This window comes from Podarcis vaucheri, assembly GCF_965113315.1.
Source record: "Podarcis vaucheri genome assembly, chromosome: 8".
Taxonomy (NCBI): domain Eukaryota; kingdom Metazoa; phylum Chordata; class Lepidosauria; order Squamata; family Lacertidae; genus Podarcis; species Podarcis vaucheri.
The window spans coordinates 79,562,314-79,579,158 of record NC_138766.1 but is presented as its reverse complement, the minus strand read 5'-3'; the positions used below and the strand labels follow the sequence as shown (position 1 = coordinate 79,579,158).

General features: G+C 44.2%; 2 long non-coding RNA genes across 2 annotated transcripts in view; both read left to right on the top strand.

Moving 5' to 3' along the window:
* The window catches only part of LOC309539699, a 357,400-nt gene that overhangs the window by 15,788 nt on the left and 324,767 nt on the right, over window positions 1-16,845 (top strand). The window lies entirely within an intron of this gene.
* LOC309539121 lies at window positions 3,771-4,974 on the top strand. The gene is made up of 2 exons (XR_014222705.1): window positions 3,771-4,287; window positions 4,765-4,974. It is a non-coding gene; the product is annotated as an uncharacterized lncRNA (long non-coding RNA).

Here is a 16,845-nt window from a genome sequence, read left to right as displayed (position 1 = left end):
AATAGAGGGAGGCCTGCTGCCAAGAGAAATATACATTTCAGTTGTTATTTCTGAAAGGTCCCCATTGTTCCTTCAGGCTTTCACTCCATGCTGCAATGTGCAACTTATTACAGTGGTACCTCAGGTTACAGACGCTTCAGGTTACAGACACAGCTAACCCAGAAATAGTACCTCAGGTTAAGAACTTTGCTTCAGGATGAGAACAGAAAACACACGGCGGCGGTAGCAGGAGGCCCAATTAGCTAAAGTGATACCTCAGGTTAAGCACAGTTTCAGGTTAAGAACGGAGCTCCGGAATGAATTAAGTTCTTAACCCGAGGTACCGCTGTAGCTGTGTTTGTCAGCAGAGCCGATTTCCAGAGAGATGCGGGGAGGAGACGAGAAAGAAAAAGGCAGGAACGCTTCGTGCAGTCAGTCCATTTGGCACAGCCCGGCCATCGATGATGGGGTTCTTTTCTGCAAAGAGCAGCCTCCGCCCTGATGAAAATGCCACCTGACAGGCCTGACAGTGTATCTGGGCTGCCCATTGTTACAAGCATGGAATGTGCTTTGTGAGTTGATTCACTGGTACTCCAGAGGAAGCGAGAGGCCTGAGGTTGCCTCTCTTTGAATGCTCGCATGTCTCTAAACCCCCCGAGAATTTTTTTGCCTATAATTATAAGACGATTTGACAATTGTCTGGGCAGCACATTAGGAAAAGGCAGCGTTTGGGTGGGCTTTTCTCTCTCTCTCATGTTTTAGATTGCAGCGCTAATTCTTTATACAAGAGCTTGCCAGCAAGGATGGGAGAGGTCAGTTCTTCGCTTGGGTCTTCTTTCTGAACAGTCATGAAACTGCTGTAGAAAGGACACAGCTTTTCTGGATGCTGCCAGACTGACTCAGTGCTGAATGACAAATCCAGAATGAATGTAAGCAAGACATTGGCAAGCTCAGATGTTCCTCCACATAGTCCAGATCTGGCAAAAGTCACTTTTGCAAACATAGTAGCTCAAATAATAACTTGAGCAGCAATTCTATATCTACTTACCGGGGAGAAAGCCCGGTAAGTTTACTTCTGAGTAGACGTGTATAAGGCTGGTCTGATGGGTTGCTTCCACAATACTAGTCCTTCTGTCTGGAATTACTATCCTTCCTTTCACTTGAATCTATTTTATTATTTTATTTTTATTTCATAAGATTGATACACACCTAATCAAAAAATATCTCAGTGTGGTTTACTAGGGCTAGCATATTTCAAAAAGTAAAAACCAGGACACCAAAGCGCTGCCTTTTGAAATCCCAGTAATGTCCGGGAAAATCTGGATGTATGGCAGTCCTAGGTTTGTTATTTGTTATTGGCCTTTATTGGCATATGTTTAAGCAATAAATCATTCAAAGTCAGCCAAATACACTACTAATCCAAACACATACAATGACTAGATAGTCACCATTGAGTAAATCAGGCAACTTTAGATTTAGCTTTAAAAACCTCGGCTAAATACCCCAAAGCAATCTTGGTAGTTTTGGGGGTATCATCCCTCAACAAATATAGGATTACAGACTCTTTGTAAATCAATATTTTAAGCTGCAAGGGAGTCACTATGAATCTCTGTGAAGGGTGCCGGCTGAGAAGAAGGCAATCCAAAATTATGTGATGTTTTCTTATTACAGAAGCAGAATCTGTTCTGGAAGGGGATTTTTTTGAAACCTTCCAAACAATACAGATGAGGAGAATGCATTTAGACCAGCTAGCATAAAAGCTCTGCAGTGCGATGGAGTATCTAGATTATAAAAGTATTTAGGCATTACTCCATGGTGGAACTGCAATCCTAAGTAAGCAGATGAACATACAAAAGGCTGGGAGGGGTAAGGTTTTTGGGTTTCATGGTCCAGCAGTCTCTGCTTAATAAGAGAGAAGATTTGTGACTCATCCGAAGAAGGGAATCTATTCCAATCCCTATTTCCTGAGTTTGAGGGTAATATCAGAAAATCTTGTAAAATTATGTGTATTTCTTAATAAAAAAGTTAGTAAACTGTCCAAGTCTGCATTAAAGTGAATTTTTAACCAGTATTTAAAAGTCATAATCCAGCCCCTAGATTATAAAAGATGCTAGCCTAACTCTGTGCACATAGCCAGATAGGAGACACATTTTGGAACTCTTAGAATTTGTCAGAAGAAGGATCCCTGTACACCCTCAATTTTGTTGTTAAAGTCAGTTATCCATAAGGGAATCCCATAAAGGAGTTGCAAAACAGTTTTTCTCCTATAGGCCCTAACTGCTGCAGGCACATTCTCGTTACCATCGAGAAAACAGAGTTGTTTAATTCGTGCTGCCGAGCAATTAACTAAGTTGGTTATCCTATTACGATGGGTCACCCATTTTAGATTGTAATAAAAGGTGGTCCCTAAAGCTTTTAACTTGCTTGATTTATTGATCAGCGATACACCATTTAGATGGATGCCAACTCTTTGAAAATACCAAGATCTTGGGTTTTGAGTAATATGTTGTTTCATATAATCCAAAAATGGATTAAATAGATATGGGGCAAAGACTCCTTTAGTAGTCTAGGTGTCAAGTGGCCATCCAGGGAGATCTTCACCTGACACATATTTTTTTATCAAGAAAAGTAATTCTAGGGGGTTCTAGCCCAATAGCATTCAATTTCTCCCATAACAGCCCTCTAGGTATCGAGTCAAAAGCACTTTTCAGATCAATAAAGTCCATGTATAACTTTCCCCTTTCGGATTTCATATATTTATCTGCTAGAAAGACAAGTGAGAGACAGTGATCAATAGTTTATTTCCGTTTTGTAAATCCGATCTGTTCAGGGCCATTAATTCTGTTCATTTTAATCCAGTCCAATATATAACACTATAAATGTTTAGAGTTTACTTATAGTGGACAGAAGACTAAAAGGGCAATCATTACACGGCTGCTCAGAATCGCCTTTTTATCGATTGGGATTGTTACAGAAGTTAACCATGATTTTGGTATAATTCCAAATTGGTCTATAAGAGTGGGAAGGTTAGCAAATGGTGATTCCCACCAATCTTCATACTTATTTTTTAGAATCTCAGCAGAAATCCCATCAGAGCCAGGGGCCTTACCATGTTTTAATTCTGCAATAAATTCCATTATTTGGAATGGGGCAGTTTGGTATATTAGAGGGGACAGGCTTGTCAGCATTTGGGAGACAGCAGGGTAAGGCGTTGAATATTTTAAAATAGTAGTCCACCCAGGTTTGGGAACTCTAGGTTTACTAAATAATTGATCTACATGATGTTGTTAAATTGCCAAAAAAACAAAACAAAACAAAACAAAGACGCTAAGGATATTTTTGCCCATTACAATATTTTTCTGTGAGTGACAGAAAATAAATAATGCAGGATAATAGGTCAGGGACTAATTCTGACCATAGAATTGGCACCTTGTTGGGAATGAACACTGCCATTAAAGGATAATTAAGCAATCTTCTTCAATGAGCAATTAACCTGCTATTCCTCAGTAATCCCATGCTCAACAGGAGGCACTTGAGAGCAGACCCAGCAACAGAAACCTTTTAATTAACACTGGAAATGACCCTTTGCTGAATGGGACTTATTTCTGCATAAGCCTTATAAATCTTCTATTTCAAAAGAACAATTTCTATATTAAACACTATATTAATTCATCTTTCAGTGGCTTGTGCAACAGCAGCTCTGAAAAAGCTTAAATGTGGAAGCAACCTTTTTCTGAGGCACCATTTTAGGTGCATTTCGTAAAGCTCTGTGTAGCTAGGAGAAAGTATGACTAGCTACTGTATTCATGGAGAGTTATTGCTCTATGTTATATATTTATGCCATATCTTTTATCCTGTTTAACTTGGCAAAGAGATTAAGGGTGTATATCATCTGATACAAAGCCTTTAAAAGCTTCAAGATATGTGAGGTGATTTATCTTCTCCAAACATTGTGAAGTACTTGCTAATAGACAAAGAGGATTGGGCTGATAAGAAAATTATGTTTATTGCCCATGCCATAGTGAAGCTATCATTCAGCATTAACTCATTTTCTTTATTCACAGTTTTTAAAAATGTGAAATATAACAGCGCAGTAAAAGAACTTGTATCCCAGAACCTTTGGTTCATAATCAATTCAATCTTTCTTTTCCACAGCCCATCTAACCCTTTCTCATAAAACTGGAATTAACTTGTTCAATGTGTATAGGACTCGCGGCCAGTCATCTGGATTATGGGAAACCGTTTCCTGAGAGATATCTCGATCTCTTTACCATTTGAATGGCTGCAGTGGGGAGAATGTTCTCTGAGGTAAATTTTAGTCCCCTTAGGGACTAAAAAGGGAAGGTGATGAGAGAATATTCTGTGAGGTAAATTTCTGTCCCTCCAGAGTTTGAGTTGTTCCAGTAGGAAGGGATGCTAGGAAAATATTCTGTGAGGTAAATTACATTCCACTTGGGGTTTGTGTTGTTCAAAGAACTCCAAACCCTTCTTCACAAGGAACTACAATTGGGCTACATCACATTGAGAAGAAGAATGCCCATTGTTTTGAGTTTACTGAGGGGGAAAAAATACATACATATATTTTCATGTGTGTGGCAAATGGTGGGTTGTGTGCCTCTGAGTTCACTTGCAGACCTGTGGTGGGAAAGTTCATTTTGAAAGGAACTAGTTCTAGTTTAGGTTCATCTTGCCCAAATAGAAAAGAGTCTGTCCTTTTCTGAAATGAACTAGATCAAGTTCATTCACTTTCGTTCGTAGAAAAGTAGTCCTCGGCATTTTTTCCAGTGTTCAGAAGGTTACAAGCTGCTGAAGTACAGGGGCCAAAATAAATCAGGGGCCACACAACAGTAATAAGATGCACAACAGACAGGATGTCAGCTGTTGAATACAATGTCATTGTATTTCTGTACAGAAAGAAGCTTGTCCTATTCTAATTCTGCTTGCCAGGAAGTCAATGAATGGTGTAATAAAAGATGTTTAATCTGTAATGCAAAATTTGAAAATTCAATAAAAATTGCACACACACAAACACACACATGGATTAAGTTGTGTGAACATATCACAATGAAAATTGCATGGTTAAACTATGGAATTCCAGACCATGTGGTGTTGTATTTGAATGGCTTTAAAAGGGGTTTAGGCAATTTCATGGAGGATAAGCCTATCAATTGCCGATAGCCAAAATAGATATGTACTAACTCCAGTAAAGGTAAAGGACCCCTGGACGGTTAAGTCCTGTCAAAGGCGACTATGGGGTTGCGGCACTCATCTCGCTTTCAGGCCGAGGGAGCCAGCGTTTGTCCACAGACAAATTTCAGGTCATGTGGCCAGCATGACTAAACCGCTTCTGGCGCAACAAGACACTGTGACGGAAATCAGAGCGCACAATAACGTCGTTTGCCTTCCTGCTGCAGCGGTACCCATTTCTCTACTTGTGCTGGCATGCTTTTGAACTGCTAGGTTGTCAGGAGCTGGGGCAGAGCAACGGACAGAGCTCACCCCGTCACAGGGATTCGAACTGCCGACCTTCCAATCGGCAAGCCCATGAGGCACAGTGGTTTAGACCACAGTGCCACCCGTGACCCTAACTTCAGTAGCAGAGAGGTGGTAGGCCTCTGAAAACCAGTTGCTGGCAATCATAATTATTTACTTATCAAATTTATATATCACCCTTCATCCAAGGATCACAGGGTGGTTGACAGTACGAATGGGGAGAGGGCTCTTGTACTCATTTTCTGCTTGCAGGCTTCCCATAGGCATCTGGTTGGCCACTGTGAGACCAGAATGCTAGAGTGGAAGGGAGGCTTTCTGTCTGCTCCATCAAGGCTCTTATTATGCTCTAGTAAAGGTAAAGGGACCCCTGACCGTTAGGTCCAGTTGTGGCCGACTCTGGGGTTGCGGCGCTCATCTCGCTCTATAGGCCGAGGGAGCCGGCATACAGCTTCTGGGTCACGTGGCCAGCATGACTAAGCCGCTTCTGGTGAACCAGAGCAGCACACGCAAACGCCGTTTACCTTCCTGCCAGAGTGGTACCTATTTATCTACTTGCACTTTGACGTGGTTTCGAACCACAAGGTTGGCAGGACAGGGACTGAGCAACAGGAGCTCACCCCATCGTGGGGATTCGAACAGCCGACCTTCTGATCGGCAAGTCCTAGGCTCTGTGGTTCAACCCACAGCGCCACTCGCGTCCCATCTGCTCCATCAAAGCTCTTATGCTCTAGCTTTCTGTAATTACCAAAACACGGAGAAACACTACAGTGGGGGGGGGGTTGCATTCACATCTGCTACTTTTGCTATAAAAATGCAAGTGCCGCTTCATGTAAAACGGACCTTTATGACCCGTCCCAGAAATAAATTTTAATTTTTCCAATATCACCCAGCAGCAAGATGGTGGCTTTTTGACTCCTCGAGAATGAAGGGATGCGTCGTCTTAAAATAAAGATGAAATAAACATTGTCCTTCCTCTTCTGCTACCACCCAGAATTCAAATCTTACAGCTGCTTCTCACCAAAGAAAACTGACCTGGCAACACTCAAACAAAAAGACTATACACAGCAGGCAACTGAAAGGAGGATATTGATAGAGCTGTTATCGCCATAGTGAAGTGTTTAAGAGGAAATGAATGCAATGGAACAGCTGTTCCGCTTTCCTCTTCTACTTGGGACTGAGTGCCCATAACTTATTCACAAGCTAAAACCGGTTGCCTTTCTCTGCCTTGAGTGCCAGTAAGAATGGAAAGTGTGATTTTGCTGGCCTGCCTCACATTTACTGGGCTTTCCTGAGTTGTGCTCTCCCTAACCCAAGACAGGCAGAAAGTGAGGAGGAATTAAAGAACCTTTTAATGAGGGTGAAAGAGGAGAGTGCAAAATATGGTCTGACGCTCAACATCCAAAAAACTAAGATCATGGCCACTGGTCCCATCACCTCCTGGCAAATAGAAGGGGAAGAAATGGAGGCAGTGAGAGATTTTACTTTCTTGGGCTCCATGATCACTACAGATGGGGACAGCTGTCATGAAATTAAAAGACACCTGCTTCTTGGGAGAAAAGCAATGACAAACCTAGACAGCATCTTAAAAAGCAGAGACATCACCTTGCCAACAAAGGTCCGTATGGTTAAAGCTATGGTTTTCCCAGTAGTGATGTATGGAAGTGAGAGCTGGACCATAAAGAAGGCTGATCGCCGAGGAATTGATGCTTTTGAATTATGGTGCTGGAGGAGACTCTTGAGAGTCCCATGGACTGCAAGAAGATCATATCCATTCTGAAGGAAATCAGCCCTGAGTGCTCACTGGAAGGACAGATTGTGAAGCTGAGGCTCCAAGACTTTGGCCACCTCATGAGAAGAGAAGACTCCCTGGAAAAGACCCTGATGTTGGGAAAGATGGAGGGCACAAGGAGAAGGGGACGGCAGAGGACGAGATGGTTGGATAGTGTTCTCGAAGCTACCAGCATGAGTTTGACCAAACTACAGGAGGCAATGGAAGACAGGAGTGCCTGGCGTGCTCTGGTCCATGGGGTCATGAAGAGTCGGACATGACTAAACAACTAAACAACAACAACAAACCCAAGCCAGCTCATGTATCCAGCCATGTATGGCTTGATAAACCTCTTGTTTTAACTCAAGTTGGGTTGAATATCTCTCCTACACTCTTTCACAGGTGATGTCACTGATGAGTGTAAGAGAGCAATAGACCCCATCTTCTACTGGGCTGGAAAGAGACACAAAGGCTTGTGTTGAATCCAAAGGTATGGCTTTGGGGGAGCATCTCGAAACCAAATAGGGGAGGAATATCTTCATGCTTTCAGATCTCCATCTTATGCTTATGTTTGTGTAAACAAAACTATTTACCACAAAGACAACCCTGTCTCCTGTGACCTTCATTTTAAGGAAACCAAACCCAAGGTATGTGTTTGGAAATCTCATGCCACACAAAGATTGGGACATGTGTAACAGTAACAAAAAATAAAGTTTATGAAATATCCATTGAATATTTCATATCTCTACAAAATTCAGACTTATTAATGGGTCCCAATGAGTTTCAGATTAATGTTCTTTGTCAGGGCTTACATATCAGGTGGCACTTTTGCTACAGCGACCCCTACTGGATGGGAGGGCTCTCTGTCATGAGATAGGGCTTGTATTATCTCAGTTTTCATACATCTATGTGAAAGAGCACATAAAATGTAATTACTCTGGGAAGGCTAGTTTTATTAGGTTTGTCTTTTTTTTAAAAAAAGGCACATCTGGAAACCCTGAGTCCTTAGGAGTTCATTTCTATCCTATCCTTAACTTTCCTTTAGTAAGATTTAAGGATATCCCTCAAGAAACCATTCCTTCTTCTATTAGAGGGCTTATTTTTGGCAAGAGTTTCCTTCCAGATATATGTATTTAGGTACATGTGGGAAACTATGTATAGTCATAAAGCAGCTATATCCCTTCAATCCTTAAACGGGGTTAACATAGGACATAAGTGGTCTGCTGGACCGGTGCCAGTTCAGTTCCCATCAACTTCAAAGCGAACATTTCCATTAGTTTAAGTAGGATTTGGATAAGACTTTGAGGGCACACAACCCTCATGGTTGCCTCCATCTCAGGGTTAAATGTGGTGCTTAAACGGTAGTCGTTCTGCAAAGGGCTGAATACAACTATTCGCAACAAGAGGCAAAGGCTCATCTTCATTCAAACCAGACGACCTATTCAGTACAATGCCCTCTGCAAAAATCCCTTTCTTCCATCCTTGATTTTACTGTAGTCCCTGTGAAACGCCGATACTTAAAGCGATGAGCAAGCGGGAAGGTCATTTTGGCTTCCTGGTTGCAGGTTTGTTTGGCCCGATCTCCTTTTCCCCCTACCCCACCTCACTCCACCTTCAGTGTAATTGCTCTCATATTTTGTCTACTTCCAGAAGGCTCCATCTATTTTAATCATGTTGATTATATAATGAGTATCATGTGGAATTCAATTCCAGACAGATGTGAGGTCATGTTTGAATTAATGGAGTGGTTTTAATGGAAGAGAGGTTCCATTTTTGCTACCTGAGAAGCAAAATAAAGGTTTACGGGCAGCTGCTGGGGACCCTGAGATCCCTACTGGCTTGGGTTTTGGTTGGTAGATGCTATCTACCGGAATGAATGAAGTGGATGACTAAATGAAGGCTCCACCCCTTTGCCTGTAGAAGCTGGGGAAGGAAAGTCCATCCCACTGGCTATGTGTCCTGCCCCACCCATGGAACAGAGATTCCCTACCATTGAAGGAAGGGCCTCAACCAGCCAGGAGGGAAAATTGGACAGATGGAGTCAGTGGTGGGTGAGAGGGTCATGATTGTTTTTTTGAGACACCTTCGCAGCTTTTGTCCAGTCTCAGATGTACTCCAAGAAGCAATGAAATAGCATTGACTTGTTATCTCACTCCATATTCCCGTGGAGAAATCTGCCAGTCAATACACATGGATGAGATTTGAAGCATGTAAACATTTCCAAAGATATCTTTGCTCATTGAGTTTTGTGGACGGCAAAACTGTGTGCCTGTGAGTGACATGGATGAACTTCCATGCTATTCCACGATAAAATTGGATCTGCAAATGTAGAGCTTTGTAGCTTACAGAGTTAAGAATCTTCTACAATGCATGGAGCCAGGTAGACTTCCACTGGCCAAACACCTGCAGGGCTATGTGTCACATAAATTATTTCCATAAAACGCATCCATAAAACACATTCTTGCATGTGTCCCAGCACACACACACAAAAGTAATACCATGCATGTAGTTGGACATGGTGATTAATTATCTGAAGAAGTATCACTGGGACTTTGTAAACAGTAGAATTAAATTGAGCTCCCCCCAAGGGGCACATTAATCCAGCACGCCCAACAACATTCAAGGGATCAAGCATTCAGATGGAAGGCTGGGCATGCAGAGATTACCAAACACACAATACAAATATGCATGAACGTAAGTCCTTGTTCTTGAAAAGGTACATCAAGTTCTTACGTGCAGTGAAACTTTCTAGAGCTTTGAACTCGAGCCTGAATGTTCAAACTGTAACTTACAAACTCACAAGCTTTTTAATGGAGGTATGATAGAGTTCTGTAGTGGCGTTCATAGATGGTGGCATTGATTAACCAATGAATCTGGCAACATAACCGACAGATGCTTCAAAGAAGCTCATCGTGACATAAAGCCAATGGACAATGACAGGGAGTGATGCTGCCCAGAACCAAATGCATAATCTCATGTCTAACTCAAAATCCACTGGTGGCAGGATTATGGCAGCATTAACCTATAGCTAAGCATCAGAAAACCTGTCAGAAGGATTTGCAAAGGGTCAACCAACACCATCATCATTTATATAGCACAAGGTGCTTTAAAAAGAATAGGTACATTAGGTCTCTACCTCAAGAAGCTTAAAGTGAAAAGATGAAATTTAGGTGTGAGTGGGCAGGTGAAGGGGACACGGGTGGCGCTGTGGGTTAAACCACAGAGCCTAGGACTTGCCGATCAGAAGGTCGGCGGTTCGAATCCCCACGACGGGGTGAGCTCCCGTTGCTCGGTCCCTGCTCCTGCCAACCTAGCAGTTCAAAAGCACATCAAAGTGCAAGTAGATAAATAGGTACCGCTCCGGCGGGAAGGTAAACGGCGTTTCCATGCACTGCTCTGGTTCACCAGAAGCGGCTTTGTCATGCTGGCCACATGACCTGGAAGCTGTACGCTGGCTCCCTCGGCCAATAAAGCGAGATGAGCGCCGCAACCCCAGAGTTGGTCACGACTGGACCTAATAGTCAGGGGTCCCTTTACCTTTAGGCAGGTGAAGATGATGCTTTATTTCAATTACGGTACATGTTTGGGAACTAGCTGGATCGATTATGGGGACCTTTGACCCTCCAGATGTTGGAGAACTACAACTCCAATCTACCTGTCTATTGACCATGCTTGCTGAGGCTGATGGGGCCAAAGGTTCCCCACACCTGAGGTGGATGAGCCTCCTGAAAATTCAGCAGCATTTTAGAGTGAATTTCTCCTAATATATTTTTCTATGCAGTTTTGCCTTACACAAACATATTTGCAAAGCAATTTCCCCTAACAAAATGCATTTTCACTAACACCTGCGTTTTTATTCGCACTCTGCAACAGGATACACTACTTGCCTGGAGAACTGTAGAATTCAGAGATGTGTTAATTTCATTGGGTGGCTGCATTTCGGTTCAGTATTGCTTCAGAAAGGGAGAATTAGGTAGCTTTACCTTTAAATGCAAATGACAACAATTCCCCCCCCCCCGATGCCTAATAGTGGCATGATCAAAAACTGTCATACTGCAATCCTCAAAATTCTCAACATTCAGCAGACATGCAGAAAGGTTGCTATGAAAAGGAGACTTAACTTTGGAGACCACCAGTGGCGTAGCGTGGGTTGTCAGCACCCGGGGCAAGGCAAGTAATTTGCGCCCCCTAACCCGTGGATTTGCGCCCCCTAACCCTAACCCCCAGATGTTGCGCCCGGTGCGGCCGGCCCCCCCTGCACCCCCCACGCTACGCCACTGGAGACCACGATTTTAGATCAGTAGAATGTCTTTGCATTCATTTTGGCACCATTTACACCATTCATTTCACCATAATCCCACTAGGAGGGCAATGCAATGTATTCTCTTTAGCGATTAAAAATAAATAGTTCTCTCTCCCTCCCTCCCTCCTTTCTGAAATCCTTGTAGCTATTGAAAACTGTTGGCTTGTTCCCTCCTGCCTTAACCTTTCCATGGTATGCAAGTTCATCGTGCATCACGAAGATGCCACACAGCAGCCCACTACAATTTTGAAAAGGTAGAGCTTTCCGCAAAAGAGATAATAGGCAAGTACCATAACACCATGTGGTGGGAAATGACCAAATAGGTGTGTTGATGTACTGTGAGGTCCCAAGAGCCTGACTGAGGGAGCTGCTTGTTTTGGAAGCACGTGTGGCCAAATGGTAAAGTTTCATAGGGAAATGGAGACACCTTCAGGCCAAAGTGTGCCCTGTCATCTCTTGATTGAAATGCTCAGAGAATATTCTGTTGCTCTCGGCTGCAGCTTGCTGTGGTTTTGTTTTGTTTTTAATGTAGATTTTATCCTGTTTGCTTTATTTTTCTCTCTCTTAAAAAAGTTGGTCACGCTGATGATTTTTCAATATTGAGATTTTATGTTGAGATCTATGGGGATCGGGCGCTATAAAAATTTAACGATGATGATGATGATGAAAGACTGTTAATGTTTTCTATTAATGAAGGTAGCAGGGAACATTTCACCAGTTTGGGGGGGGCGGTGAGGCAAATATTTAATAATATTTTTTCAGGGCAAGGGAGGAAAGGCTGTATTTTTTTCTTACCTCATGGTGTTGTGTGGCAACATCATCATTCCAACTTCCCCCTTACCTGTCTGGAGGTGGTCAGGGGAAGAATTTTCTAGGTAGCTGGACCTCATTATTCTTGCCTTCGCAAATTTGCCTGGACATGACCACTGGCCATGTACCACACAGCAATTTCAGAGTGACCTCAGCAACAAGCTGGTGTTTTTTTGCCTTGACACAAGACTGAATCATCCCGTGAGCTATGAAGCAACAGCCCCCTCTGTTTCCATTTGGCAGCGCCAACAACCAGTAATAAAGGGCAGTTCAATATAGCTTTGCTCATAATCTCACACCTCAGATGGTTTATTACTCTGCAAAGACAGTTCACTGAGGTTTGCACAGCCCCTAAATCGTTTCAATACTATCAACACTCTTAACACCCGGTGCACGTTCCGCAAAGGGCAATTTTGTGTGATCGGTTTTCTTTTGGGTCCTGTTCCAGAACGTTACTGGCCGAATGGGGTGTAGCCCGCTCAGACACAAAGGGCCCATTATAAAACTGGATGTGGTGTAAAAGATGTACTCACCATATTCAACTTCGTAACACCCATAAAAGAGCCCTTGGGTGCCTTGAGGAACTCTAAACAAAACAATAACAATGAAAAGAAAATAAGACAACATGGTCTTTAAACAAGTTGCTGGAATGACGACATCTCACACCCCGCTGCAATCTGAAGTTTATTAGAACTGAGACAATGTAAAACGCAAGTGTGAGGGACCAAGACAGTAAAGGCCAACCACACACTGCTTCCCATTAACAGTTTGAGCCACATAGATATTCTGTACTATAGAAAAGTTAAACCTTCAGTTGTAGTAAAAAAGAGTAAGTAACAACATACCTTGTGGGCCTTTTCCCACCTGGCCTGGGGGGGTGAGGCCCTGACTGACTCCAGCTACAAAAGCTGAAGAAGAAGAAGAAGAGTTTGGATTTGATATCCTGCCTTTCACTCCCTTTAAGGAGTCTCAAAGCGGCTAACATTCTCCTTTCCCTTCCTCCCCCACAACAAACACTCTGTGAGGTGAGTGGGGCTGAGAGACTTCACAGAAGTGTGACTGGCCCAAGGTCACCCAGCAGCTGCATGTGGAGGAGCGGAGACGCGAACCCGGTTCCCCAGATTACGAGACTACCGCTCTTAACCACTACACCACACTGGCTCTCACACTGGCTGAGGCTGCTGAAGAGGCCAGAGACCATCTGAGCTTCCACAGCCACCATCTGCCACAAATCACCATTAGAAGCAGCAGGTATGTTCTATTTAATTCTCTTGTTGATACTGTTTTGAATGTGCGTTTTATACACGACTTCCTTTAGTAACGTTTTCTTTTCATAACATCATTGAACTGGAAGAGATCCCAAGGGTCACCTAGTCCAAACCCCCGCAATCACAGCTAAATAAGCCCTGGCATCTGTCATGGACTGGCTGGAAGCAGAGGAGCGTGTAGGAATAACAGAGACGACGGAAGGTTGAATGCAGGTGAGCCATGCAGAAGCACGCTGGCAAGCATGCTCCAAGCAAGCTGCCGGCTAGCTCTGCCGAGGCTCCTTTTATTAGCAGAAGTCAACAATTGGAAACAGTAGTGAAACCACCCTGAACTTAACGTATTTCCATCTAAGCACATTTCCAGCGTTAGCAAATACACCTGTCAGCAGGTGTTTCCCTAAAATGTTCCCCCCGATACTTGATTATGTCTGCGTCATGCTCCAGCCAAGCCTTACGTCTAACAAACAAATTGTGAGAGGGCAAAAGGTCAGAGGGAAAACCCTGTTTTCTAGCCAAGAAGGCAAAAGGTCAAGGAGAGCAGGCACAATGCTCCTTGACACACTGTTGCATGTCTGGTGTGAGATTTGTCTTCGCAAAGCGGAGCGTTACCTCCACAGAGCGGTGGGAGGTATCAGCTGAGGAACCTGCAAGGGAACCCTCAGGGGAAGAAGGCTCAGAGCCAGGGGGCTGGTGATGGGATGATGATGAGTGGACAGAGGGGAAGAGGGAGAAGACTGGGAGGAGGAGGAAGTGTCAGAAGCTGAAGAGGCAACAGGCTTTAGTGAGCAGGAAGAGGCTGTGGCAGAGAGCAGTCCAGAATCAGAGACTGGAGATGAGGGGGGCCAAGAGGCAGAGAGTCTTGGCAGTGAAAACAGGTCCAGAGATTTAGCCACAGCTAAAGCAATCAGGCTTGAAAGTTTCCATGTGCACTAGAAAGAGGAGCACATTTTATCTTTCTAATTTAATATTAAACCTTGGAGCATCTGCACATACTTCATTGTCTCGGAATGAAAGGTAAACATCAGGAAGAAGAAAAAGCCAACATGTTCACCTCCTTGACTGCTAGAGAACAATAAAATTAATGTTGAGTTGCCAGTGATTGATGATCCTTGGGCTGCTGAAAAACGGCATTCAGCAGCCTGTCAAGACCAACAAGCTATCGATTTTCACTTCATGCGAGGTAAAATGATACAGAGCTCAACTGTGTGCCCAAAATGACTGGCATATGAAAGCACAGAACAGTTGAAGATGCTGTGATTATCCAACCCATTTCCAAAAAGTGCTTTGTACTGCAATTTAATTCAGCTCTCTGAAAAGTGTGTGTTGTAATTAATGGGCCTTCATGACATCCTCGGAGGTTTCAAAGGCTTATCAAAGCCTGGGGGGGGGACAGCTTTCAAACGGGCCCTTTTCACAAGAGAGTGGCAAAGAAGGTAGGTAGTCAGGAGAAATTTCGTCCCAGGTTGGCTCAGCCAGTAGAGCATGAAACTCTTAATTTCAGGTTCATGGGTTCGAGCCCCATGTTGGGCAAAAGATTCCTGCATCACAGGGGGTTGTTCTAGATGACCCTAAGGGTCCCTTCCAACTCTGCAATTCTATTATTCTATGAGCTGATGATTCTGTTGGTTTTTCTGCATTCTTTGTAATCGGTATCATTCATTTGTGGTCCCTGCAACAAGACTGGGGAATTAGTCTGCCCTTAAATGCCCATCCGGTTCAGAAAGCAGGACTAGAGATATTGTTCACCCTTTCAACTCATTGTGAAAATTAACTGGGATTTTCAGCTTCTTTACCAATCTTATGGCTTTTTTTGCGGAGGGGCGGGGGTAGTAGAAACCAAACGGGAGATGAAGATCCGTTGAAGTGTTAATGCTGTGAGCCCTTCATCTTATGCTCAGCTTGTATATTTCTGTAAACAAAACTATGTATCACAGAGACAACCCTTCCTCCAGTGACTTTCATTCTAAGGAAATGAAACCTGAGGAATGTGCTGGGAGTCCCAAGATCTCTCACCACTCAAAGATTGGGGTTCACACAACCACAGCAGTGGAACTTGGAGTCTCAAATTTCAGCGGTGCCCTGTGCAACGCCAAAATTTGGTCGTCGTCCAAACTCTTCGCCTTCCTTTTGACATTATAGTTGCAGCACCCCCTGTGGCACTCCTAAGGCTCCACGCCCAGTGTGGCTGAAGCAGTCATGCTCCCCTAAATCGAGGGGAGGGACAACTGGATCGAGGCGGGTCAGGACTGCTGATCCTTTTAGATTTGTCAGCAGCCTTTGACATGGTCGGTCATGATCTTCTGGACCATCGCCTCGCAGACGTGGGGATACAGGGCATAGCCCGTAACTGGTTGTGCTCTTTTATCTCTGGTCGGGGACAGAGGGTGGCACTAGGGAGGGAAATGTCGTCACGCCACTCCTTGGTGTGTGGAGTGCCGCAGGGTGCAATTCTCTCCCCGATGCTTTTTAACATCTTTATGCGCCCCCTTGCCCAGATTATCCGGAGCTTTGGACTGGGCTGTCATCAATATGCTGATGACACTCAGCTCTATCTGCTGATGGATGGCCACACCGACTCGGCCCCTTACACACTGACCAGATGCTTGGAAGCTGTGGCTGGATGGTTTCGTGGGAGCCGATTGAAACTAAATCCTTCGAAGACAGAGGTCCTATGGCTAGGTCAGGATAGCATGGGGATGAGGGACCCCTTCTCTTGCGGGGGCCCAATTAGTGCCATTGCCTTCCGTTAAGAGTTTGGGTGTAATCCTTGACGCCTCCCTTTCCATGGAGGCGCAAGTCACAACAACAGCCAAGGCGACATTTTTCCACCTTCGCCGCATCAAGCAGTTGGTCCCTTACCTTTCCCGCCCCGACCTGGCCACAGTGATCCATGCGACGGTCATCTCCAGGCTTGACTACTGTAATTCGCTCTACGCGGGGCTGCCCTTGAAGCTGTCCCAGAAACTCCAGCGGGTACAGAATGCTGCAGCAAGGCTCCTCACGGGGTCTCTGCCATGGGAGCATATTCATCCAGTGCTTTTCAAGCTGCACTGGCTCCCGGGGAGTACAGGGTCAGATTTAAGGTGCTGCTTTTGACCTTTAAAGCCCTTCACGGCCTAGGACCCTCGTACCTACGGGACCGCCTCGCCTGGTATGCCCCACGGAGAGCCTCAAGGTCCATAAATAACAACACCCTAGTGGTCCCAGGCCCTAAGGAAGTTAGA